This window comes from Oncorhynchus masou, chromosome 6, assembly GCF_036934945.1.
Source record: "Oncorhynchus masou masou isolate Uvic2021 chromosome 6, UVic_Omas_1.1, whole genome shotgun sequence".
Lineage (NCBI taxonomy): Eukaryota > Metazoa > Chordata > Actinopteri > Salmoniformes > Salmonidae > Oncorhynchus > Oncorhynchus masou.
The window spans coordinates 610730-635051 of NC_088217.1; the positions used below are offsets into that span (position 1 = coordinate 610730).

The window sequence follows — 24322 nt, forward strand, 5'->3', positions numbered from 1 at the left end:
CCCAGCACTTCTTCAGCAGGTCCAGTGGTCCTTGCACTGGCCATCCATAGAGGAGTTCGAATGGCGAGAAACCTGTCGATGCCTGAGGCACCTCCCTGTAAGCAAAAAGCAGAAAGGGTAACCACTTATCCCAGTCTTTACCAATGTCAGCCACAAACTTCCTCAGCATGTTCTTGAGCGTTTGAGCGAATCTCTCTACGAGCCCATCCGTTTGGGGATGGTAGGGAGTAGTCCTCAAGCCTTTAATGCCCAGCTGTCGGTGGAGTTGAACCATCAGTCGCGAGGTGAAGTTTGTCCCTTGGTCCGTCAGGATTTCATCTGGGATTCCTACACGAGAGAAGAGCTGAACAAGAGCACTGATTATTTTTGGAGTGGTTATGGAACGGAGTGGGAAGGCTTCTGGGAACCAGGTGGCATAGTCACAGATCACCAATATATACTTGTAACCTGCACTACTCTTCTCCAAGGGTCCAACAATGTCCATTGCAATTCTCTTGAATGGGGTAGAGATAACTGGCAGTGAACATAGAGGAGCCCGTTCAGACCTACGGACAGCACTGGTTTTCTGGCACGTGGGGCATGATTTGCAGTATTTTTGTACATCAGTATACATGGAGGGCCAAAAGAAACGGGAGCCTAGCCTAAGATAGATCTTATGTTGCCCTAGATGGCCTGCCCATGGAACTGTATGTGCAAGGTTGAGAACAAGTGGTCTACAGGTAGATGGCACCACCAACTTCCTGCTATCTGCCTCTGACCCAAGGTAGAGTATGTGGTTGTCTACTGTGTAAATCCCCCCACATGAAGATTGACTGTCCCCCGCTAAGGCCTTGTCAAACAAACATTTCAAGGTTGCGTCAGACTTCTGCAGTGTAGCAAAATTTTGTGGAACATCCCATTGCACCTCTAACCCAGACACATCAGCAACAGGTACAGGGGTTCCCACATACTTCTCAAGACGCCGCTGGCGGCGTGACTTTCTGGGCCCTTTGGTTCCCCCTCGCACAGACTATCACACAAGTCAGGCAGAGGTTGTAAACCAGCTTTGGCCTGGGCACGAGTGACAACTGAACATGCCATCTGAACATCAGACTGGCAAACTGACTGCCCATATAGCTGACCCCCACACTTCCCAACAGATCAGAGAGTACAGGCACATCCCTCCCCAAAATCATCTCAAAAGGTAGCTTCTCCATTACCCCAACTTTGAGGAGGTATTTCTGACCCTGAATCTCAACTGTGAGCTCAGCTGTGGGCTGCTGTGACTGGTCACCATGGACACATTGGATGAGTGTCTGATGACCATAATCAATGTCATTAACAGGTACATTACCTTTTCTGATCAATGACAGGGAACTGCCGGTGTCAATCATTGCAGTAAGACTTTTACCATTCACTTTTACAGGTACCAAGCATGACCCTTCCCGAGTCTGTCTATTCTGAACACCATCCCCCTCTCTGGGTACATAACAGTAACCTGAGAGCTTGGATTTACGTAGCGGACACATTGAAGCTTTGTGCCCCTGCTGCCGGCAGTAAAAACAGGTCAGACCCCTCCCATCAGAGAAAACTGCATGATCCCTTACCTCCTCCCAGACACATAACCCCCAGAGTTACCTCCACCATCTCTGGCGTTTCTGATGTCCCTTGTGTCTCTGAGACTCCTTGGAGCGGGTGCTGCAGGTTGTGGTGGGCCCCCTTTACGTGCATTAAGATACTGCAGTGCAAGCTTGGCCGCCATAAGCCCGTCCTTGGGCTCGTGCTCGGACCCAGGTTCGAATGTCGTGTGGTAGAACCTGTAGAAGTTGCTCGAGGATGATGACCTCCCCGATTTCGTCCTGTGTCTTCTCCCCGGTCGAACCCATCGTCGGTAGAGACCCTTGAGGCGGTGGTACGTCTCTGTCGGCGACTCACCCGATGGCGTTGATGCAGCTCTGAAGCGTTGACGGTAGGTTTCCGGTGAGATGTCAAACTTCACCAGCAGCGCTTCCTTCAAGCCCTTGTAGACATTGGACAGCCCCTCATCCATTGCTGTGTAAGCCTCTAAGGCCTTGCCCGTGAGCAATGGGACAAGCCTGCAGGCCCACTCTACCTCAGGCCACTGCCACGTCTTAGCCATGCGCTCAAACCTCAGCAGGTAGTTTTCAATGTCCTCCCCCTGCTGGTATGAGGGTATCTTTGGCTCCTTCCTCAGGAATGCTGGAAGATGGACGTTAACACTGCTGGACTGGTCTCCTGGTACTGGCCTCATTACTGCTTGGGGTGCCTGCTGTGGAGTTGAAGTCCCTGCTGCATCGAGCCTTTGTCGTCCTGGTGTTGGAAGACCCAAGCTTGGGCTCTCACTGACGAGTTCCGCCTGGTGGGGAGCTGTGAGGATAGATTGGCGTAGGTCACGTAACTCCTGCTTGAGGTCTTCGTCCCTCCTCTCAAGGCAGGTGAAAAGTTGCTGAAAAAGTGTTACCATGGTTGGGTGTGGTTCTGGTCCCCCAACTGCTCCTTCAGTCAGCAGCTCACCCAGTTCTGGTTGTCTTTGGCCCCGCGGTCGGGCTCCTAGTTTCTCATACTTGACCTCTTTTTCACCAGACGATTCCATGGTATTCCACCCCGGTTCAACTTCAGGTACCTTTTCTGACAGTTGATGCTGTTGCTGAGAACGCAATCCTGTACGCATTCCTTTACCTCTCTTGTTGGAATTCACTGATTTGCGGTACGCCATCCCACTACTGCCACCATATGTCACGTAGAGTAGGCCAGAAGGCTAAACTGGATAACCTAACCTCTATCAAAATAAAAAGATGGCGGAACCGCAAAAGTTCTTCTGTGCAAAGGTGTTTATTTACAAGTGATTCCGGAACAAAAAACAACAGTACTGCCATCAACGTCTACCTTATGGGACAGCTTAAAAACAATGCTGCCCCATCCACAGCTCAATCCAAACTGCCTCTCTAGAGACTGGAGGAGAGGCTCCTTTTGTAGGGCTAGCCCCTCCCCTCAGAACAATTAACCCTAATTAATTAATCAATTAACAATACAAACCTACATTTTCCATGAACTAAACATACTAAAGGACATACATTGCAACACGGTTTTAAACAATATCACAACATAACATTTACAACATTACATCACTACTGACAATATCTTTCAATATGCCCATATGCATTAATGAGCCATTTGGGACAGGCACTATAAAGCCAACCCAATTCCCTTAGCTCGGGTCCTTTTCCAGCATACCCGGAAGCTACAGAGATGGAGAGAGAGGAACAGAACAAACAAACAATGCGCTCATCCACAACATTGATAAGTACAATAATTATTGTATCTCTCAAATATGAACATTGACAAGTGTGAAATGCATGCACCAAGACAGAAGTTAATTTGTGTGTCGACCCACATTGTTAACTTATCTTATAATGGCGCAGGGAGGAGTGATGAATATGTGTGTGCGTTAAAGAACCAAATGCTGCCCGCGGCCAGTGACGGACTTCTACGTCACAGTCTGGGTTAATACCTGTCAGTCTGGGTTAATACCTATCAGTCTGGGTTAATACCTGTCAGTCTGGGTTAATACCTGTCAGTCTGGGTTAATACCTGTCAGTCTGGGGTAATACCTATCAGTCTGGGTTAATACCTGTCAGTCTGGGTTAATACCTATCAGTCTGGATTAATACCTGTCAGTCTGGGTTAATACCTGTCAGTCTGGGTTAATACCTGTCAGTCTGGGTCTATACCTGTCAGTCTGGGTCTATACCTGTCAGTCTGGATTAATACCTGTCAGTCTGGGTTAATACCTGTCAGTCTGGGTTAATACCTGTCAGTCTGGGTTAATACCTGTCAGTCTGGGGTAATACCTGTCAGTCTGGGGTAATACCTGTCAGTCTGGGTTAATACCTGTCAGTCTGGGTTAATACCTGTCAGTCTGGGTTAATACCTGTCAGTCTGGGTCTATACCTGTCAGTCTGGGTTAATACCTGTCAGTCTGGGGTAATACCTATCAGTCTGGGTTAATACCTGTCAGTCTGGGTTAATACCTATCAGTCTGGGTTAATACCTGTCAGTCTGGGTTAATACCTGTCAGTCTGGGTTAATACCTGTCAGTCTGGGTTAATACCTGTCAGTCTGGATTAATACCTGTCAGTCTGGGTTAATACCTGTCAGTCTGGGTTAATACTTGTCAGTCTGGGTCTATACCTGTCAGTCTGGATTAATACCTGTCAGTCTGGGGTAATACCTGTCAGTCTGGGTTAATACCTATCAGTCTGGATTAATACCTGTCAGTCTGGGTCTATACCTGTCAGTCTGGGTTAATACCTGTCAGTCTGGGTTAATACCTGTCAGTCTGGGGTAATACCTATCAGTCTGGGTTAATACCTGTCAGTCTGGGTTAATACCTATCAGTCTGGGTTAATACCTGTCAGTCTGGGGTAATACCTATCAGTCTGGGTTAATACCTGTCAGTCTGGGTTAATACCTGTCAGTCTGGGTTAATACCTGTCAGTCTGGGTTAATACCTGTCAGTCTGGGTCTATACCTGTCAGTCTGGGTTAATACCTGTCAGTCTGGGTTAATACCTGTCAGTCTGGGTTAATACCTGTCAGTGTGGGTTAATACCTGTCAGTGTGGGTTAATACCTGTCAGTCTGGGGTAATACCTGTCAGTCTGGGTTAATACCTGTCAGTCTGGGGTAATACCTGTCAGTCTGGGTTAATACCTATCAGTCTGGGTCTATACCTGTCAGTCTGGGTTAATACCTGTCAGTCTGGGGTAATACCTATCAGTCTGGGTTAATACCTGTCAGTCTGGGTTAATACCTGTCAGTCTGGGTCTATACCTATCAGTCTGGGGTAATACCTGTCAGTCTGGATTAATACCTGTCAGTCTGGGGTAATACCTGTCAGTCTGGGTCTATACCTATCAGTCTGGGTTAATACCTGTCAGTCTGGGTTAATACCTGTCAGTCTGGGGTAATACCTATCAGTCTGGGGTAATACCTGTCAGTCTGGGGTAATACCTGTCAGTCTGGGTTAATACCTATCAGTCTGGATTAATACCTGTCAGTCTGGGTCTATACCTGTCAGTCTGGGTTAATACCTGTCAGTCTGGGTCTATACCTGTCAGTCTGGGTTAATACCTGTCAGTCTGGGTCTATACCTGTCAGTCTGGATTAATACCTGTCAGTCTGGGTTAATACCTATCAGTCTGGGTTAATACCTGTCAGTCTGGGTTAATACCTGTCAGTCTGGGGTAATACCTGTCAGTCTGGGGTAATACCTGTCAGTCTGGGGTAATACCTGTCAGTCTGGGGTAATACCTGTCAGTCTGGGTTAATACCTGTCAGTCTGGGTTAATACCTGTCAGTCTGGGTTAATACCTGTCAGTCTGGGTTAATACCTGTCAGTCTGGTTTAATACCTATCAGTCTGGATTAATACCTGTCAGTCTGGGTTAATACCTGTCAGTCTGGGTTAATACCTGTCAGTCTGGGTCTATACCTGTCAGTCTGGATTAATACCTGTCAGTCTGGGGTAATACCTGTCAGTCTGGGTTAATACCTATCAGTCTGGATTAATACCTGTCAGTCTGGGTCTATACCTGTCAGTCTGGGTTAATACCTGTCAGTCTGGGTTAATACCTGTCAGTCTGGGGTAATACCTATCAGTCTGGGTTAATACCTGTCAGTCTGGGTTAATACCTATCAGTCTGGGTTAATACCTGTCAGTCTGGGTTAATACCTGTCAGTCTGGGGTAATACCTATCAGTCTGGGTTAATACCTGTCAGTCTGGGTTAATACCTGTCAGTCTGGGTCTATACTTGTCAGTCTGGATTAATACCTGTCAGTCTGGGTTAATACCTATCAGTCTGGGTTAATACCTGTCAGTCTGGTTTAATACCTATCAGTCTGGATTAATACCTGTCAGTCTGGGTTAATACCTGTCAGTCTGGGTTAATACCTGTCAGTCTGGGTCTATACCTGTCAGTCTGGATTAATACCTGTCAGTCTGGGGTAATACCTGTCAGTCTGGGTTAATACCTATCAGTCTGGATTAATACCTGTCAGTCTGGGTCTATACCTGTCAGTCTGGGTTAATACCTGTCAGTCTGGGTTAATACCTGTCAGTCTGGGGTAATACCTATCAGTCTGGGTTAATACCTGTCAGTCTGGGTTAATACCTGTCAGTCTGGGTTAATACCTGTCAGTCTGGGTTAATACCTGTCAGTCTGGGGTAATACCTATCAGTCTGGGTTAATACGTGTCAGTCTGGGGTAATACCTATCAGTCTGGGTTAATACCTGTCAGTCTGGGTTAATACCTGTCTATCTATACCTGTCAGTCTGGGTTAATACCTGTCAGTCTGGGTTAATACCTGTCAGTCTGGGTTAATACCTGTCAGTCTGGGTCTATACCTGTCAGTCTGGGTCTATACTTGTCAGTCTGGATTAATACCTGTCAGTCTGGGTTAATACCTGTCAGTCTGGGTTAATACCTGTCAGTCTGGGTCTATACCTGTCAGTCTGGATTAATACCTGTCAGTCTGGGGTAATACCTGTCAGTCTGGGTTAATACCTATCAGTCTGGATTAATACCTGTCAGTCTGGGTCTATGCCTGTCAGTCTGGGTTAATACCTGTCAGTCTGGGTTAATACCTGTCAGTCTGGGGTAATACCTATCAGTCTGGGTTAATACCTGTCAGTCTGGGTTAATACCTATCAGTCTGGATTAATACCTGTCAGTCTGGGTCTATACCTGTCAGTCTGGGTTAATACCTGTCAGTCTGGGTTAATACCTGTCAGTCTGGGGTAATACCTATCAGTCTGGGTTAATACGTGTCAGTCTGGGGTAATACCTATCAGTCTGGGTTAATACCTGTCAGTCTGGGTTAATACCTGTCTATCTACACCTGTCAGTCTGGGGTAATATCTGTCAGTCTGGGTTAAAACCTGTCAGTCTGGATTAATACCTGTCAGTCTGGGGTAATACCTGTCTATCTACACCTGTCAGTCTGGGGTAATATCTGTCAGTCTGGGTTAAAACCTGTCAGTCTGGATTAATATCTGTCAGTCTGGGTTAATACCTATCAGTCTGGGTTAATATCTGTCAGTCTGGGTTAATACCTGTCAGTCTGGATTAATACCTGTCAGTCTGGGTTAATACCTGTCAGTCTGGGTTAATACCTGTCAGTCTGGGTTAATACCTGTCAGTCTGGGTTAATACCTGTCTATCTATACCTATCAGTCTGGGTTAATACCTGTCAGTCTGGGGTTAATAGCTGTCAGTCTGGCTTAAAACCTGTCAGTCTGGGGTAATACCTGTCAGTCTGGGTCTATACCTGTCAGTCTGGATTAATACCTGTCAGTCTGGGGTAATACCTGTCAGTCTGGGTTAATACCTGTCAGTCTGGGTTAATACCTGTCAGTCTGGGGTAATACCTGTCAGTCTGGGGTAATACCTGTCAGTCTGGATTAATACCTGTCAGTCTGGGGTAATATCTGTCAGTCTGGGGTAATACCTGTCAGTCTGGGTTAATACCTGTCAGTCTGGGTTAATACCTGTCAGTCTGGTTTAATACCTATCAGTCTGGATTAATACCTGTCAGTCTGGGTTAATACCTGTCAGTCTGGGTTAATACCTGTCAGTCTGGGTCTATACCTGTCAGTCTGGATTAATACCTGTCAGTCTGGGGTAATACCTGTCAGTCTGGGTTAATACCTATCAGTCTGGATTAATACCTGTCAGTCTGGGTCTATACCTGTCAGTCTGGGTTAATACCTGTCAGTCTGGGTTAATACCTGTCAGTCTGGGGTAATACCTATCAGTCTGGGTTAATACCTGTCAGTCTGGGTTAATACCTGTCAGTCTGGGTTAATACCTGTCAGTCTGGGTTAATACCTGTCAGTCTGGGTTAATACCTGTCAGTCTGGGTTAATACCTATCAGTCTGGGTTAATACCTATCAGTCTGGGTTAATACCTGTCAGTCTGGGTTAATACCTGTCAGTCTGGGGTAATACCTGTCAGTCTGGGGTAATACCTGTCAGTCTGGGTTAATACCTGTCAGTCTGGGTTAATACCTGTCAGTCTGGGTTAATACCTGTCAGTCTGGTTTAATACCTATCAGTCTGGATTAATACCTGTCAGTCTGGGTTAATACCTGTCAGTCTGGGTTAATACCTGTCAGTCTGGGTTAATACCTGTCAGTCTGGGGTAATACCTGTCAGTCTGGGGTAATACCTATCAGTCTGGGTTAATACCTGTCAGTCTGGGGTAATACCTGTCAGTCTGGGGTAATACCTGTCAGTCTGGGTTAATACCTGTCAGTCTGGGTTAATACCTGTCAGTCTGGTTTAATACCTATCATTCTGGATTAATACCTGTCAGTCTGGGTTAATACCTGTCAGTCTGGGTTAATACCTGTCAGTCTGGGTCTATACCTGTCAGTCTGGATTAATACCTGTCAGTCTGGGGTAATACCTGTCAGTCTGGGTTAATACCTATCAGTCTGGATTAATACCTGTCAGTCTGGGTCTATACCTGTCAGTCTGGGTTAATACCTGTCAGTCTGGGTTAATACCTGTCAGTCTGGGGTAATACCTATCAGTCTGGGTTAATACCTGTCAGTCTGGGTTAATACCTATCAGTCTGGGTTAATACCTGTCAGTCTGGGTTAATACCTGTCAGTCTGGGGTAATACCTATCAGTCTGGGTTAATACCTGTCAGTCTGGGTTAATACCTGTCAGTCTGGGTTAATACCTGTCAGTCTGGGTTAATACCTGTCAGTCTGGGTTAATACCTGTCAGTCTGGGTTAATACCTGTCAGTCTGGGTTAATACCTATCAGTCTGGGTTAATACCTGTCAGTCTGGGTTAATACCTGTCAGTCTGGGTCTATACCTGTCAGTCTGGGTCTATACTTGTCAGTCTGGATTAATACCTGTCTATCTACACCTGTCAGTCTGGGGTAATACCTGTCAGTCTGGGTTAATACCTATCAGTCTGGATTAATACCTGTCAGTCTGGGTCTATACCTGTCAGTCTGGGTTAATACCTGTCAGTCTGGGTTAATACCTGTCAGTCTGGGGTAATACCTATCAGTCTGGATTAATACCTGTCAGTCTGGGATAATACCTGTCAGTCTGGATTAATACCTGTCAGTCTGGGTTAATACCTGTCAGTCTGGGTTAATACCTGTCAGTCTGGGTTAATACCTGTCAGTCTGGGTTAATATCTGTCAGTCTGGGTTAATACCTGTCAGTCTGGGTTAATACCTGTCTATCTATACCTGTCAGTCTGGGTTAATATCTGTCAGTCTGGGTTAATACCTATCAGTCTGGGTTAATACCTGTCAGTCTGGGTTAATACCTGTCAGTCTGGGGTAATACCTGTCAGTCTGGGGTAATACCTGTCAGTCTGGGGTAATACCTGTCAGTCTGGGGTAATACCTGTCAGTCTGGGTTAATACCTGTCAGTCTGGTTTAATACCTATCAGTCTGGATTAATACCTGTCAGTCTGGGTTAATACCTGTCAGTCTGGGTTAATACCTGTCAGTCTGGGTCTATACCTGTCAGTCTGGGTTAATACCTATCAGTCTGGGTCTATACCTGTCAGTCTGGGTTAATACCTGTCAGTCTGGGGTAATACCTATCAGTCTGGGTTAATACCTGTCAGTCTGGGTTAATACCTATCAGTCTGGGTTAATACCTGTCAGTCTGGGTTAATACCTGTCAGTCTGGGGTAATACCTATCAGTCTGGGTTAATACCTGTCAGTCTGGGTTAATACCTGTCAGTCTGGGTTAATACCTGTCAGTCTGGGGTAATACCTATCAGTCTGGGTTAATACCTGTCAGTCTGGGTTAATACCTATCAGTCTGGGTTAATACCTGTCAGTCTGGGTTAATACCTGTCAGTCTGGGTTAATACCTGTCAGTCTGGGTTAATACCTGTCAGTCTGGGTTAATACCTGTCAGTCTGGGTTAATACCTGTCAGTCTGGGTTAATACCTATCAGTCTGGGTTAATACCTGTCAGTCTGGGTTAATACCTGTCAGTCTGGGTCTATACCTGTCAGTCTGGGTCTATACTTGTCAGTCTGGATTAATACCTGTCTATCTACACCTGTCAGTCTGGGGTAATACCTGTCAGTCTGGGTCTATACCTGTCAGTCTGGGTTAATACCTGTCAGTCTGGGTTAATACCTGTCAGTCTGGGGTAATACCTATCAGTCTGGATTAATACCTGTCAGTCTGGGATAATACCTGTCAGTCTGGATTAATACCTGTCAGTCTGGGTTAATACCTGTCAGTCTGGGTTAATACCTGTCAGTCTGGGTTAATACCTGTCAGTCTGGGTTAATATCTGTCAGTCTGGGTTAATACCTGTCAGTCTGGGTTAATACCTGTCTATCTATACCTGTCAGTCTGGGTTAATATCTGTCAGTCTGGGTTAATACCTATCAGTCTGGGTTAATACCTGTCAGTCTGGGTTAATACCTGTCAGTCTGGGGTAATACCTGTCAGTCTGGGGTAATACCTGTCAGTCTGGGTTAATACCTGTCAGTCTGGGTCTATACCTGTCAGTCTGGGGTAATACCTGTCAGTCTGGGTTAATACCTGTCAGTCTGGGGTAATACCTGTCAGTCTGGGTTAATACCTGTCAGTCTGGTTTAATACCTATCAGTCTGGATTAATACCTGTCAGTCTGGGTTAATACCTGTCAGTCTGGGTTAATACCTGTCAGTCTGGGTCTATACCTGTCAGTCTGGATTAATACCTGTCAGTCTGGGGTAATACCTGTCAGTCTGGGTTAATACCTATCAGTCTGGATTAATACCTGTCAGTCTGGGTCTATACCTGTCAGTCTGGGTCAATACCTGTCAGTCTGGGTTAATACCTGTCAGTCTGGGGTAATACCTATCAGTCTGGGTTAATACCTGTCAGTCTGGGTTAATACCTATCAGTCTGGGTTAATACCTGTCAGTCTGGGTTAATACCTGTCAGTCTGGGGTAATACCTATCAGTCTGGGTTAATATCTGTCAGTCTGGGTTAATACCTGTCAGTCTGGGTTAATACCTGTCAGTCTGGGTTAATACCTGTCAGTCTGGGGTAATACCTATCAGTCTGGGTTAATACCTGTCAGTCTGGGTTAATACCTATCAGTCTGGGTTAATACCTGTCAGTCTGGGTTAATACGTGTCAGTCTGGGGTAATACCTATCAGTCTGGGTTAATACCTGTCAGTCTGGGTTAATACCTATCAGTCTGGGTTAATACCTGTCAGTCTGGGTTAATACCTGTCAGTCTGGGTCTATACCTGTCAGTCTGGGTCTATACTTGTCAGTCTGGATTAATAGCTGTCTATCTACACCTGTCAGTCTGGGGTAATACCTGTCAGTCTGGGGTAATACCTGTCAGTCTGGGTTAATACCTATCAGTCTGGGTCTATACCTGTCAGTCTGGGTCTATACCTGTCAGTCTGGGTTAATACCTGTCAGTCTGGGTTAATACCTGTCAGTCTGGGGTAATACCTGTCAGTCTGGGTTAATACCTGTCAGTCTGGGTTAATACCTGTCAGTCTGGGTTAATACCTGTCAGTCTGGGTTAATATCTGTCAGTCTGGGTTAATACCTGTCAGTCTGGGTTAATACCTGTCTATCTATACCTGTCAGTCTGGGTTAATATCTGTCAGTCTGGGTTAATACCTATCAGTCTGGGTTAATACCTGTCAGTCTGGGTTAATACCTGTCAGTCTGGGTCTATACCTGTCAGTCTGGGTTAATACCTGTCAGTCTGGGGTAATACCTATCAGTCTGGGGTAATACCTGTCAGTCTGGGTTAATACCTGTCAGTCTGGGTTAATACCTGTCAGTCTGGGTTAATACCTGTCAGTCTGGTTTAATACCTATCAGTCTGGATTAATACCTGTCAGTCTGGGTTAATACCTGTCAGTCTGGGTCTATACCTGTCAGTCTGGATTAATACCTGTCAGTCTGGGGTAATACCTGTCAGTCTGGGTTAATACCTATCAGTCTGGATTAATACCTGTCAGTCTGGGTCTATACCTGTCAGTCTGGGTCAATACCTGTCAGTCTGGGTTAATACCTGTCAGTCTGGGGTAATACCTATCAGTCTGGGTTAATACCTGTCAGTCTGGGTTAATACCTATCAGTCTGGGTTAATACCTGTCAGTCTGGGTTAATACCTGTCAGTCTGGGGTAATACCTATCAGTCTGGGTTAATACCTGTCAGTCTGGGTTAATACCTGTCAGTCTGGGTTAATACCTGTCAGTCTGGGGTAATACCTGTCAGTCTGGGTCTATACCTGTCAGTCTGGGTCTATACTTGTCAGTCTGGGTCAATACCTGTCAGTCTGGGTCTATACCTGTCAGTCTGGGTCTATACCTGTCAGTCTGGGTCAATACCTGTCAGTCTGGGTCTATACCTGTCAGTCTGGGTCTATACTTGTCAGTCTGGATTAATACCTGTCTATCTACACCTGTCAGTCTGGGGTAATACCTGTCAGTCTGGGTTAATACCTATCAGTCTGGATTAATACCTGGTCAGTCTGGGTCTATACCTGTCAGTCTGGGTTAATACCTGTCAGTCTGGATTAATACCTGTCAGTCTGGGTTAATACCTGTCAGTCTGGGTTAATACCTGTCAGTCTGGGTTAATACCTGTCAGTCTGGGTTAATATCTGTCAGTCTGGGTTAATACCTGTCAGTCTGGGTTAATACCTGTCTATCTATACCTGTCAGTCTGGGGTTAATAGCTGTCAGTCTGGGTTAAAACCTGTCAGTCTGGATTAATACCTGTCAGTCTGGGATAATACATGTCTATCTATACCTATCAGTCTGGGTTAATATCTGTCAGTCTGGGTTAATACCTGTCAGTCTGGGTTAATACCTGTCAGTCTGGGTTAATATCTGTCAGTCTGGGTTAATACCTGTCAGTCTGGATTAATACCTGTCAGTCTGGGTTAATACCTGTCAGTCTGGATTAATACCTGTCAGTCTGGGATAATACCTGTCTATCTATACCTATCAGTCTGGGTTAATATCTGTCAGTCTGGGTTAATACCTGTCAGTCTGGGTTAATATCTGTCAGTCTGGGTTAATACCTGTCAGTCTGGATTAATACCTGTCAGTCTGGGTTAATACCTGTCTATCTATACCTGTCAGTCTGGGTTAATACCTGTCTATCTATACCTGTCAGTCTGGGTTAATACCTGTCTATCTATACCTATCAGTCTGGATTAATACCTGTCAGTCTGGGTTAATACCTGTCAGACTGGGTTAATACCTGTCAGTCTGGGTCTATACCTATCAGTCTGGGTTAATACCTGTCAGTCTGGGTTAATACCTATCAGTCTGGATTAATACCTGTCAGTCTGGGTTAATACCTGTCAGTCTGGGTTAATACCTGTCAGTCTGGGTCTATACCTGTCAGTCTGGATTAATACCTGTCAGTCTGGGGTAATACCTGTCAGTCTGGGTTAATACCTATCAGTCTGGATTAATACCTGTCAGTCTGGGTCTATACCTGTCAGTCTGGATTAATACCTGTCAGTCTGGATTAATACCTGTCAGTCTGGGGTAATACCTGTCAGTCTGGGTTAATACCTATCAGTCTGGATTAATACCTGTCAGTCTGGGTCTATACCTGTCAGTCTGGGTTAATACCTGTCAGTCTGGGTTAATACCTGTCAGTCTGGGTTAATACCTATCAGTCTGGGTTAATACCTGTCAGTCTGGGTTAATACCTGTCAGTCTGGGGTAATACCTATCAGTCTGGGTTAATACCTGTCAGTCTGGGTTAATACCTGTCAGTCTGGGTTAATACCTGTCAGTCTGGGGTAATACCTATCAGTCTGGATTAATACCTGTCAGTCTGGGTTAATACCTATCAGTCTGGGTTAATACCTGTCAGTCTGGGTTAATACCTGTCAGTCTGGGTCTATACCTGTCAGTCTGGGTCTATACTTGTCAGTCTGGATTAATACCTGTCTATCTACACCTGTCAGTCTGGGGTAATACCTGTCAGTCTGGGTTAATACCTATCAGTCTGGATTAATACCTGTCAGTCTGGGTCTATACCTGTCAGTCTGGGTTAATACCTGTCAGTCTGGGTTAATACCTGTCAGTCTGGATTAATACCTGTCAGTCTGGGTTAATACCTGTCAGTCTGGGTTAATACCTGTCAGTCTGGGTTAATACCTGTCAGTCTGGGTTAATACCTGTCAGTCTGGGTTAATATCTGTCAGTCTGGGTTAATACCTGTCAGTCTGGGTTAATACCTGTCTATCTATACCTGTCAGTCTGGGGTTAATAGCTGTCAGTCTGGGGTAATATCTATCAGTCTGGATTAATACCTGTCAGTCTGGGATAATACCTGTCTATCTATACCTGTCAGTCTGGGTTAATACCTGTCAGTCTGGGTTAATATCTGTCAGTCTGGGTTAATACCTGTCAGTCTGGGTTAATACCTGTCAGTCTGGGTTAATATCTGTCAGTCTGGGTTAATACCTGTCAGTCTGGATTAATACCTGTCAGTCTGGGTTAATACCTGTCAGTCTGGATTAATACCTGTCAGTCTGGGATAATACCTGTCTATCTATACCTATCAGTCTGGGTTAATATCTGTCAGTCTGGGTTAATACCTGTCAGTCTGGGTTAATATCTGTCAGTCTGGGTTAATACCTGTCAGTCTGGATTAATACCTGTCAGTCTGGGTTAATACCTGTCTATCTATACCTGTCAGTCTGGGTTAATAACTGTCTATCTATACCTGTCAGTCTGGGTTAATACCTGTCTATCTATACCTATCAGTCTGGATTAATACCTGTCAGTCTGGGTTAATACCTGTCAGACTGGGTTAATACCTGTCAGTCTGGGTCTATACCTATCAGTCTGGGTTAATACCTGTCAGTCTGGGTTAATACCTATCAGTCTGGATTAATACCTGTCAGTCTGGGTTAATACCTGTCAGTCTGGGTTAATACCTGTCAGTCTGGGTCTATACCTGTCAGTCTGGATTAATACCTGTCAGTCTGGGGTAATACCTGTCAGTCTGGGTTAATACCTATCAGTCTGGATTAATACCTGTCAGTCTGGGTCTATAACTGTCAGTCTGGGTTAATACCTGTCAGTCTGGGTTAATACCTGTCAGTCTGGGGTAATACCTATCAGTCTGGGTTAATACCTGTCAGTCTGGGTTAATACCTATCAGTCTGGGTTAATACCTGTCAGTCTGGGTTAATACCTGTCAATCTGGGGTAATACCTATCAGTCTGGGTTAATACCTGTCAGTCTGGGTTAATACGTGTCAGTCTGGGGTAATACCTATCAGTCTGGGTTAATACCTGTCAGTCTGGGTTAATACCTGTCAGTCTGGGGTAATACCTATCAGTCTGGGTTAATACCTGTCAGTCTGGGTTAATACCTGTCAGTCTGGGTTAATACCTGTCAGTTTGGGTTAATACCTATCAGTCTGGGTTAATACCTGTCAGTCTGGGTTAATACCTGTCAGTCTGGGTTAATACCTGTCACTCTGTGTTAATACCTGTCAGTCTGGGTTAACACCTATCAGTCTGGATTAATACCTGTCAGTCTGGGTCTATACTTGTCAGTCTGGGTTAATACCTGTCAGTCTGGGTCTATACCTGTCAGTCTGGGTTAATACCTGTCAGTCTGGGTCTATACCTGTCAGTCTGGGTCTATACCTGTCAGTCTGGATTAATACCTATCAGTCTGGGTCTATACCTGTCATTCTGGGTCTATACCTGTCAGTCTGGGTTAATACCTGTCAGTCTGGTCTATACCTGTCAGTCTGGGTCTATACTTGTCAGACTGGATTAATACCTGTCAGTCTGGGTCTATACTTGTCAGTCTGGGTTAATACCTGTCAGTCTGGGTCTATACCTGTCAGTCTGGGTTAATACCTTTCAGTCTGGGTCTATACCTGTCAGTCTGGGTCTATACCTGTCAGTCTGGATTAATACCTATCAGTCTGGGTCTATAACTGTCATTCTGGGTCTATACCTGTCAGTCTGGGTTAATACCTGTCAGTCTGGTCTATACCTGTCAGTCTGGGTTAAAACCTGTCAGTCTGGATTAATACCTGTCAGTCTGGGATAATACCTGTCTATCTATACCTATCAGTCTGGATTAATACCTGTCAGTCTGGGTTAATACCTGTCAGTCTGGGGTAATACCTATCAGTCTGGATTAATACCTGTCAGTCTGGGTTAATGGGGTAATACCTATCAGTCTGGGTTAATACCTGTCAGTCTGGGTTAATACCTATCAGTCTGGATTAATACCTGTCAGTCTGGGTTAATACCTGTCAGTCTGGGGTAATACCTATCAGTCTGGGTTAATACCTGTCAGTCTGGGTTAATACCTGTCAGTCTGGGTTAATACCTATCAGTCTGGATTAATACCTGTCAGTCTGGGTTAATACCTGTCAGTCTGGGTTAATACCTGTCAGTCTGGGTTAATACCTGTCAGTCTGGGTTAATACCTGTCAGTCTGGGTCTATACCTGTCAGTCTGGATGAATACCTGTCAGTCTGGGTTAATACCTATCAGTCTGGATTAATACCTGTCAGTCTGGGTCTATACCTGTCAGTCTGGGTTAATACCTGTCAGTCTGGGTTAATACCTATCAGTCTGGGTTATTACCTGTCAGTCTGGGTTAATACCTGTCAGTCTGGGGTAATACCTGTCAGTCTGGGTTAATACCTGTCAGTCTGGGTTAATACCTATCAGTCTGGATTAATACCTGTCAGTCTGGGTCTATACCTGTCAGTCTGGGTTAATACCTGTCAGTCTGGGTCTATACCTGTCAGTCTGGGTCTATACCTGTCAGTCTGGATTAATACCTGTCAGTCTGGGTTAATACCTGTCAGTCTGGGTTAATACCTATCAGTCTGGGTTATTACCTGTCAGTCTGGGTTAATACCTGTCAGTCTGGGGTAATACCTATCAGTCTGGATTAATACCTGTCAGTCTGGGTCTATACCTGTCAGTCTGGGTTAATACCTGTCAGTCTGGGTCTATACCTGTCAGTCTGGGTCTATACCTGTCAGTCTGGATTAATACCTGTCAGTCTGGGTTAATACCTGTCAGTCTGGGTTAATACCTATCAGTCTGGGTTATTACCTGTCAGTCTGGGTTAATACCTGTCAGTCTGGGGTAATACCTGTCAGTCTGGGTTAATACCTGTCAGTCTGGGTTAATACCTATCAGTCTGGATTAATACCTGTCAGTCTGGGTCTATACCTGTCAGTCTGGGTTAATACCTGTCAGTCTGGGTCTATACCTGTCAGTCTGGGTCTATACCTGTCAGTCTGGATTAATACCTGTCAGTCTGGGTCTATACCTGTCAGTTTGGGTTAATACCTGTCAGTCTGGGTTAATACCTGTCAGTCTGGGTTAATACCTGTCAGTCTGGGTTAATACCTGTCAGTCTGGGTTAATACCTGTCAGTCTGGGTTAATAACTGTCAGTCTGGGGTAATACCTGTCAGTCTGGGTTAATACCTGTCAGTCTGGGTCTATACCTGTCAGTCTGGGTCTATACCTGTCAGTCTGGATTAATACCTGTCAGTCTGGGTCTATACCTGTCAGTCTGGGTCTATACCTGTCAGTCTGGGTCTATACCTGTCAGTCTGGGTCTATACCTGTCAGTCTGGGTCTATACCTGTCAGTCTGGGTTAATACCTGTCAGTCTGGGTTAATACCTGTCAGTCTGGGTCTATACCTGTCAGTCTGGGTCTATACTTGTCAGTCTGGATTAATACCTGTCTATCTACACCTGTCAGTCTGGGGTTAATACCTGTCAGTCTGGGGTAATACCTGTCAGTCTGGATTAATACCTGTCAGTCTGGGTCTATACCTGTCAGTCTGGGTTAAAACCTGTCTATCTTTACCTGTCAGTCTGGGTTAATACCTGTCTATCTATACCTGTCAGTCTGGCTAAATACCTGTCTATCTATACCTGTCAGTCTGGGTAATACCTGTCTATCTATACCTGTCAGTCTGGGTTAATACCTGTCAGTCTGGGTTAATACCTGTCTATCTATACCTGTCAGTCTGGGTTAATACCTGTCAGTCTGGATTAATAGCTGTCTATCTATACCTGTCAGTCTGGGTTAATACCTGTCTATCTATACCTGTCAGTCTGGGTTAATACCTGTCTATCTATACCTGTCAGTCTGGGTTAATACCTGTCTATCTATACCTGTCAGTCTGGGTTAATAACTGTCAGACTGGGTTAATACCTGTCAGTCTGGATTAATACCTGTCTACCTATACCTGTCAGTCTGGGTTAATACCTGTCTATCTATACCTGTCAGTCTGGGTTAATACCTGTCTACCTATACCTGTCAGTCTGGGTTAATAACTGTCAGACTGGGTTAATACCTGTCTATCTATACCTGTCAGTCTGGGGATAATACCCGTCAGTCTGGGTTAATACCTGTCTTTCTATACCTGTCAGTCTGGGTTAATAACTGTCAGACTGGGTTAATTCCTGTCTATCTATACCTGTCAGTCTGGGTTAATACCTGTCTACCTATACCTGTCAGTCTGGGTTAATACCGCCTATCTATACCTGTCAGTCTGGGTTAATACCTGTCTATCTATACCTGTCAGTCTGGGTTAATACCTGTCAGTCTGGATTAATACCTGTCTATCTATACCTGTCAGTCTGGGTAATACCTGTCTATCTATACCTGTCAGTCTGGATTAATACCTGTCTATCTATACCTGTCAGTCTGGGTAATACCTGTCTTTCTATACCTGTCAGTCTGGGTTAATAACTGTCAGACTGGGTTAATACCTGTCTACCTATACCTGTCAGTCTGGGTTAATACCGCCTATCTATACCTGTCAGTCTGGATTAATACCTGTCTATCTATACCTGTCAGTCTGGGTTAATACCTGTAAGTCTGGATTAATACCTGTCTATCTATACCTGTCAGTCTGGGTTAATACCTGTCTACCTATACCTGTCAGTCTGGATTAATACCTGTCTATCTATACCTGTCAGTCTGGGTTAATACCTGTCTACCTATACCTGTCAGTCTGGATTAATACCTGTCTATCTATACCTGTCAGTCTGGGTTAATACCTGTCTACCTATACCTGTCAGTCTGGATTAATACCTGTCTATCTATACCTGTCAGTCTGGGTTAATACCTGTCTACCTATACCTGTCAGTCTGGATTAATACCTGTCTATCTATACCTGTCAGTCTGGCTAAATACCTGTCTATCTATACCTGTCAGTCTGGGTTAATACCTGTCAGTCTGGGTTAATACCTGTCTATCTATACCTGTCAGTCTGGGTTAATACCTGTCAGTCTGGATTAATAGCTGTCTATCTATACCTGTCAGTCTGGGTTAATACCTGTCTATCTATACCTGTCAGTCTGGGTTAATACCTGTCTATCTATACCTGTCAGTCTGGGTTAATACCTGTCTACCTATACCTGTCAGTCTGGGTTAATAACTGTAAGACTAGGTTAATACCCGTCAGTCTGGGTTAATACCTGTCAGTCTGGGTTAATACCTGTCTATCTATACCTGTCAGTCTGGGGATAATACCCGTCAGTCTGGGTTAATACCTGTCTATCTATACCTGTCAGTCTGGGTTAATACCTGTCCTACCTATACCTGTCAGTCTGGGTTAATAACTGTCAGACTGGGTTAATACCTGTCAGTCTGGATTAATACCTGTCTTTCTATACCTGTCAGTCTGGGTTAATAACTGTCAGACTGGGTTAATTCCTGTCTATCTATACCTGTCAGTCTGGGTTAATACCTGTCTACCTATACCTGTCAGTCTGGGTTAATAACTGTCAGACTGGGTTAATACCTGTCTATCTATACCTGTCAGTCTGGGGATAATACCCGTCAGTCTGGGTTAATACCTGTCTTTCTATACCTGTCAGTCTGGGTTAATAACTGTCAGACTGGGTTAATTCCTGTCTATCTATACCTGTCAGTCTGGGTTAATACCCGTCTACCTATACCTGTCAGTCTGGGTTAATACCGCCTATCTATACCTGTCAGTCTGGGTTAATACCTGTCTATCTATACCTGTCAGTCTGGGTTAATACCTGTCAGTCTGGATTAATACCTGTCTATCTATACCTGTCAGTCTGGGTAATACCTGTCTATCTATACCTGTCAGTCTGGATTAATACCTGTCTATCTATACCTGTCAGTCTGGGTAATACCTGTCTTTCTATACCTGTCAGTCTGGGTTAATAACTGTCAGACTGGGTTAATACCTGTCTACCTATACCTGTCAGTCTGGGTTAATACCGCTGTCTATCTATACCTGTCAGTCTGGATTAATACCTGTCTATCTATACCTGTCAGTCTGGGTTAATACCTGTAAGTCTGGATTAATACCTGTCTATCTATACCTGTCAGTCTGGGTTAATACCTGTCTACCTATACCTGTCAGTCTGGATTAATACCTGTCTATCTATACCTGTCAGTCTGGGTTAATACCTGTCTACCTATACCTGTCAGTCTGGATTAATACATGTCTATCTATACCTGTCAGTCTGGGTTAATACCTGTCTACCTATACCTGTCAGTCTGGATTAATACCTGTATATCTATACCTGTCAGTCTGGGTTAATACCTGTCTACCTATACCTGTCAGTCTGGATTAATACCTGTCTATCTATACCTGTCAGTCTGGGTTAATACCTGTCTACCTATACCTGTCAGTCTGGATTAATACCTGTCTATCTATACCTGTCAGTCTGGGTTAATACCTGTCAGTCTGGATTAATACCTGTCTATCTATACCTGTCAGTCTGGGTTAATACCTGTCTACCTATACCTGTCAGTCTGGATTAATACCTGTCTACCTATACCTGTCAGTCTGGATTAATACCTGTCTACCTATACCTGTCAGTCTGGGTTAATACCGCCTATCTATACCTGTCAGTCTGGATTAATACCTGTCTATCTATACCTGTCAGTCTGGGTTAATACCTGTCAGTCTGGATTAATACCTGTCTATCTATACCTGTCAGTCTGGGTTAATACCTGTCTACCTATACCTGTCAGTCTGGATTAATACCTGTCTATCTATAACTGTCAGTCTGGGTTAATACCTGTCTACCTATACCTGTCAGTCTGGATTAATACCTGTCTATCTATACCTGTCAGTCTGGGTTAATACCTGTCTACCTATACCTGTCAGTCTGGATTAATACCTGTCTATCTATACCTGTCAGTCTGGGTTAATACCTGTCAGTCTGGATTAATACCTGTCTATCTATACCTGTCAGTCTGGGTTAATACCTGTCTACCTATACCTGTCAGTCTGGATTAATACCTGTCTATCTATACCTGTCAGTCTGGGTTAATACCTGTCTACCTATACCTGTCAGTCTGGGTTAATACCTGTCTATCTATACCTGTCAGTCTGGGTTAATACCTGTCTACCTATACCTGTCAGTCTGGATTAATACCTGTCTATCTATACCTGTCAGTCTGGGTTAATACCTGTCTACCTATACCTGTCAGTCTGGATTAATACCTGTCTATCTATACCTGTCAGTCTGGGTTAATACCTGTCAGTCTGGATTAATACCTGTCTATCTATACCTGTCAGTCTGGGTTAATACCTGTCTACCTATACCTGTCAGTCTGGATTAATACCTGTCTATCTATACCTGTCAGTCTGGGTTAATACCTGTCTACCTATACCTGTCAGTCTGGATTAATACCTGTCTACCTATACCTGTCAGTCTGGATTAATACCTGTCTATCTATACCTGTCAGTCTGGGTTAATACCTGTCAGTCTGGATTAATACCTGTCTATCTATACCTGTCTGTCTGGGTTAATACCTGTCTATCTATACCTGTCAGACTGGGTTAATACCTGTCAGTCTGGATTAATAGCTGTCTATCTATACCTGTCAGTCTGGGTTAATACCTGTCAGTCTGGGTTAATATCTGTCTATCTATACCTGTCAGTCTGGGTTAATACCTGTCAGTCTGGATTAATACCTGTCTATCTATACCTGTCAGTCTGGGGATAATACCCGTCAGTCTGGGTTAATACCTGTCTTTCTATACCTGTCAGTCTGGGTTAATAACTGTCAGTCTGGGTTAATACCTGTCTATCTATACCTGTCAGTCTGGGTTAATAGCTGTCTATCTATACCTGTCAGTCTGGGTTAATACCTGTCAGTCTGGGTTAATAACTGTCAGACTGGGTTAATACCTGTCTACCTATACCTGTCAGTCTGGGTTAATAACTGTCAGACTGGGTTAATACCTGTCTTTCTATACCTGTCAGTCTGGGTTAATACCTGTCAGTCTGGGTTAATACCTGTCAGTCTGGGTTAATAGCTGTCAGACTGGGTTAATTCCTGTCTATCTATACCTGTCAGTCTGGGTTAATACCTGTCAGTCTGGGTTAATACCTGTCTATCTATACCTGTCAGTCTGGGTTAATATCTGTCTATCTTTACCTGTCAGTCTGGGTTAATACCTGTCTATCTATACCTGTCAGTCTGGGTTAATACCTGTCTACCTATACCTGTCAGTCTGGATTAATACCTGTCTATCTATACCTGTCAGTCTGGGTTAATACCTGTCTACCTATACCTGTCAGTCTGGATTAATACCTGTCTATCTATACCTGTCAGTCTGGGTTAATACCTGTCTACCTATACCTGTCAGTCTGGATTAATACCTGTCTATCTATACCTGTCAGTCTGGGTTAATACCTTTCTACCTATACCTGTCAGTCTGGATTAATACCTGTCTATCTATACCTGTCAGTCTGGGTTAATACCTGTCAGTCTGGATTAATACCTGTCTATCTATACCTGTCAGTCTGGGTTAATACCTGTCTACCTATACCTGTCAGTCTGGATTAATACCTGTCTATCTATACCTGTCAGTCTGGGTTAATACCTGTCTACCTATACCTGTCAGTCTGGATTAATACCTGTCTACCTATACCTGTCAGTCTGGATTAATACCTGTCTATCTATAACAGTCAGTCTGGGTTAATACCTGTCAGTCTGGATTAATACCTGTCTATCTATACCTGTCTGTCTGGGTTAATACCTGTCTATCTATACCTGTCAGACTGGGTTAATACCTGTCAGTCTGGATTAATAGCTGTCTATCTATACCTGTCAGTCTGGGGATAATACCCGTCAGTCTGGGTTAATACCTGTCTTTCTATACCTGTCAGTCTGGGTTAATAACTGTCAGTCTGGGTTAATACCTGTCTATCTATACCTGTCAGTCTGGGTTAATAGCTGTCTATCTATACCTGTCAGTCTGGGTTAATACCTGTCAGTCTGGGTTAATAACTGTCAGACTGGGTTAATACCTGTCTACCTATACCTGTCAGTCTGGGTTAATAACTGTCAGACTGGGTTAATACCTGTCTTTCTATACCTGTCAGTCTGGGTTAATACCTGTCAGTCTGGGTTAATACCTGTCAGTCTGGGTTAATATCTGTCTATCTATACCTGTCAGTCTGGGTTAATACCTGTCAGTCTGGGTTAATAACTGTCAGACTGGGTTAATACCTGTCTACCTATACCTGTCAGTCTGGGTTAATAACTGTCAGACTGGGTTAATTCCTGTCTATCTATACCTGTCAGTCTGGGTTAATACCTGTCAGTCTGGGTTAATACCTGTCTATCTATACCTGTCAGTCTGGGTTAATATCTGTCTATCTTTACCTGTCAGTCTGGGTTAATACCTGTCTATCTATACCTGTCAGTCTGGGTTAATATCTGTCTATCTATACCTGTCAGTCTGGGTAAATTCCTGTCTATCTATACCTGTCAGTCTGGGTTAATACCTGTCAGTCTGGGTTAATACCTGTCTATCCATACCTGTCAGTCTGGGTAAATTCCTGTCTATCTTTACCTGTCAGTCTGGGTTAATTCCTGTCTATCTATACCTGTCAGTCTGGGTAATACCTGTCTATCTATACCTGTCAGTGTGGGGTAATACCCTTCTATCTATACCTGTCAGTCTGGGTTAATACCTGTCAGTCTGGGTTAATACCTGTCTATCTATACCTGTCAGTCTGGGTTAATACCTGTCAGTCTGGGTTAATACCTGTCTTTCTGGGTTAATATCTGTCTGTCTGTCTGTCTGTCTGTCTGTCTGTCTGTCTGTCTGTCTGTCTGTCTGTCTGTCTGTCTGTCTGTCTGTGTTAAGGTGCTTTGTGTTGCTACTTCCTCCACTCTGACAGACAGACAGACAGACAGACAGACAGACAGACAGACAGACAGACAGACAGACAGAGAGTTATTACCCCAGAC

At 44.4% G+C, this 24322-nt stretch overlaps 1 protein-coding gene across 1 annotated transcript in view; it reads left to right on the plus strand.

The window, feature by feature from the left end:
• The window catches only part of cfap92 (cilia and flagella associated protein 92 (putative)), a 213822-nt gene that overhangs the window by 41058 nt on the left and 148442 nt on the right, over window positions 1–24322 (plus strand). The window lies entirely within an intron of this gene.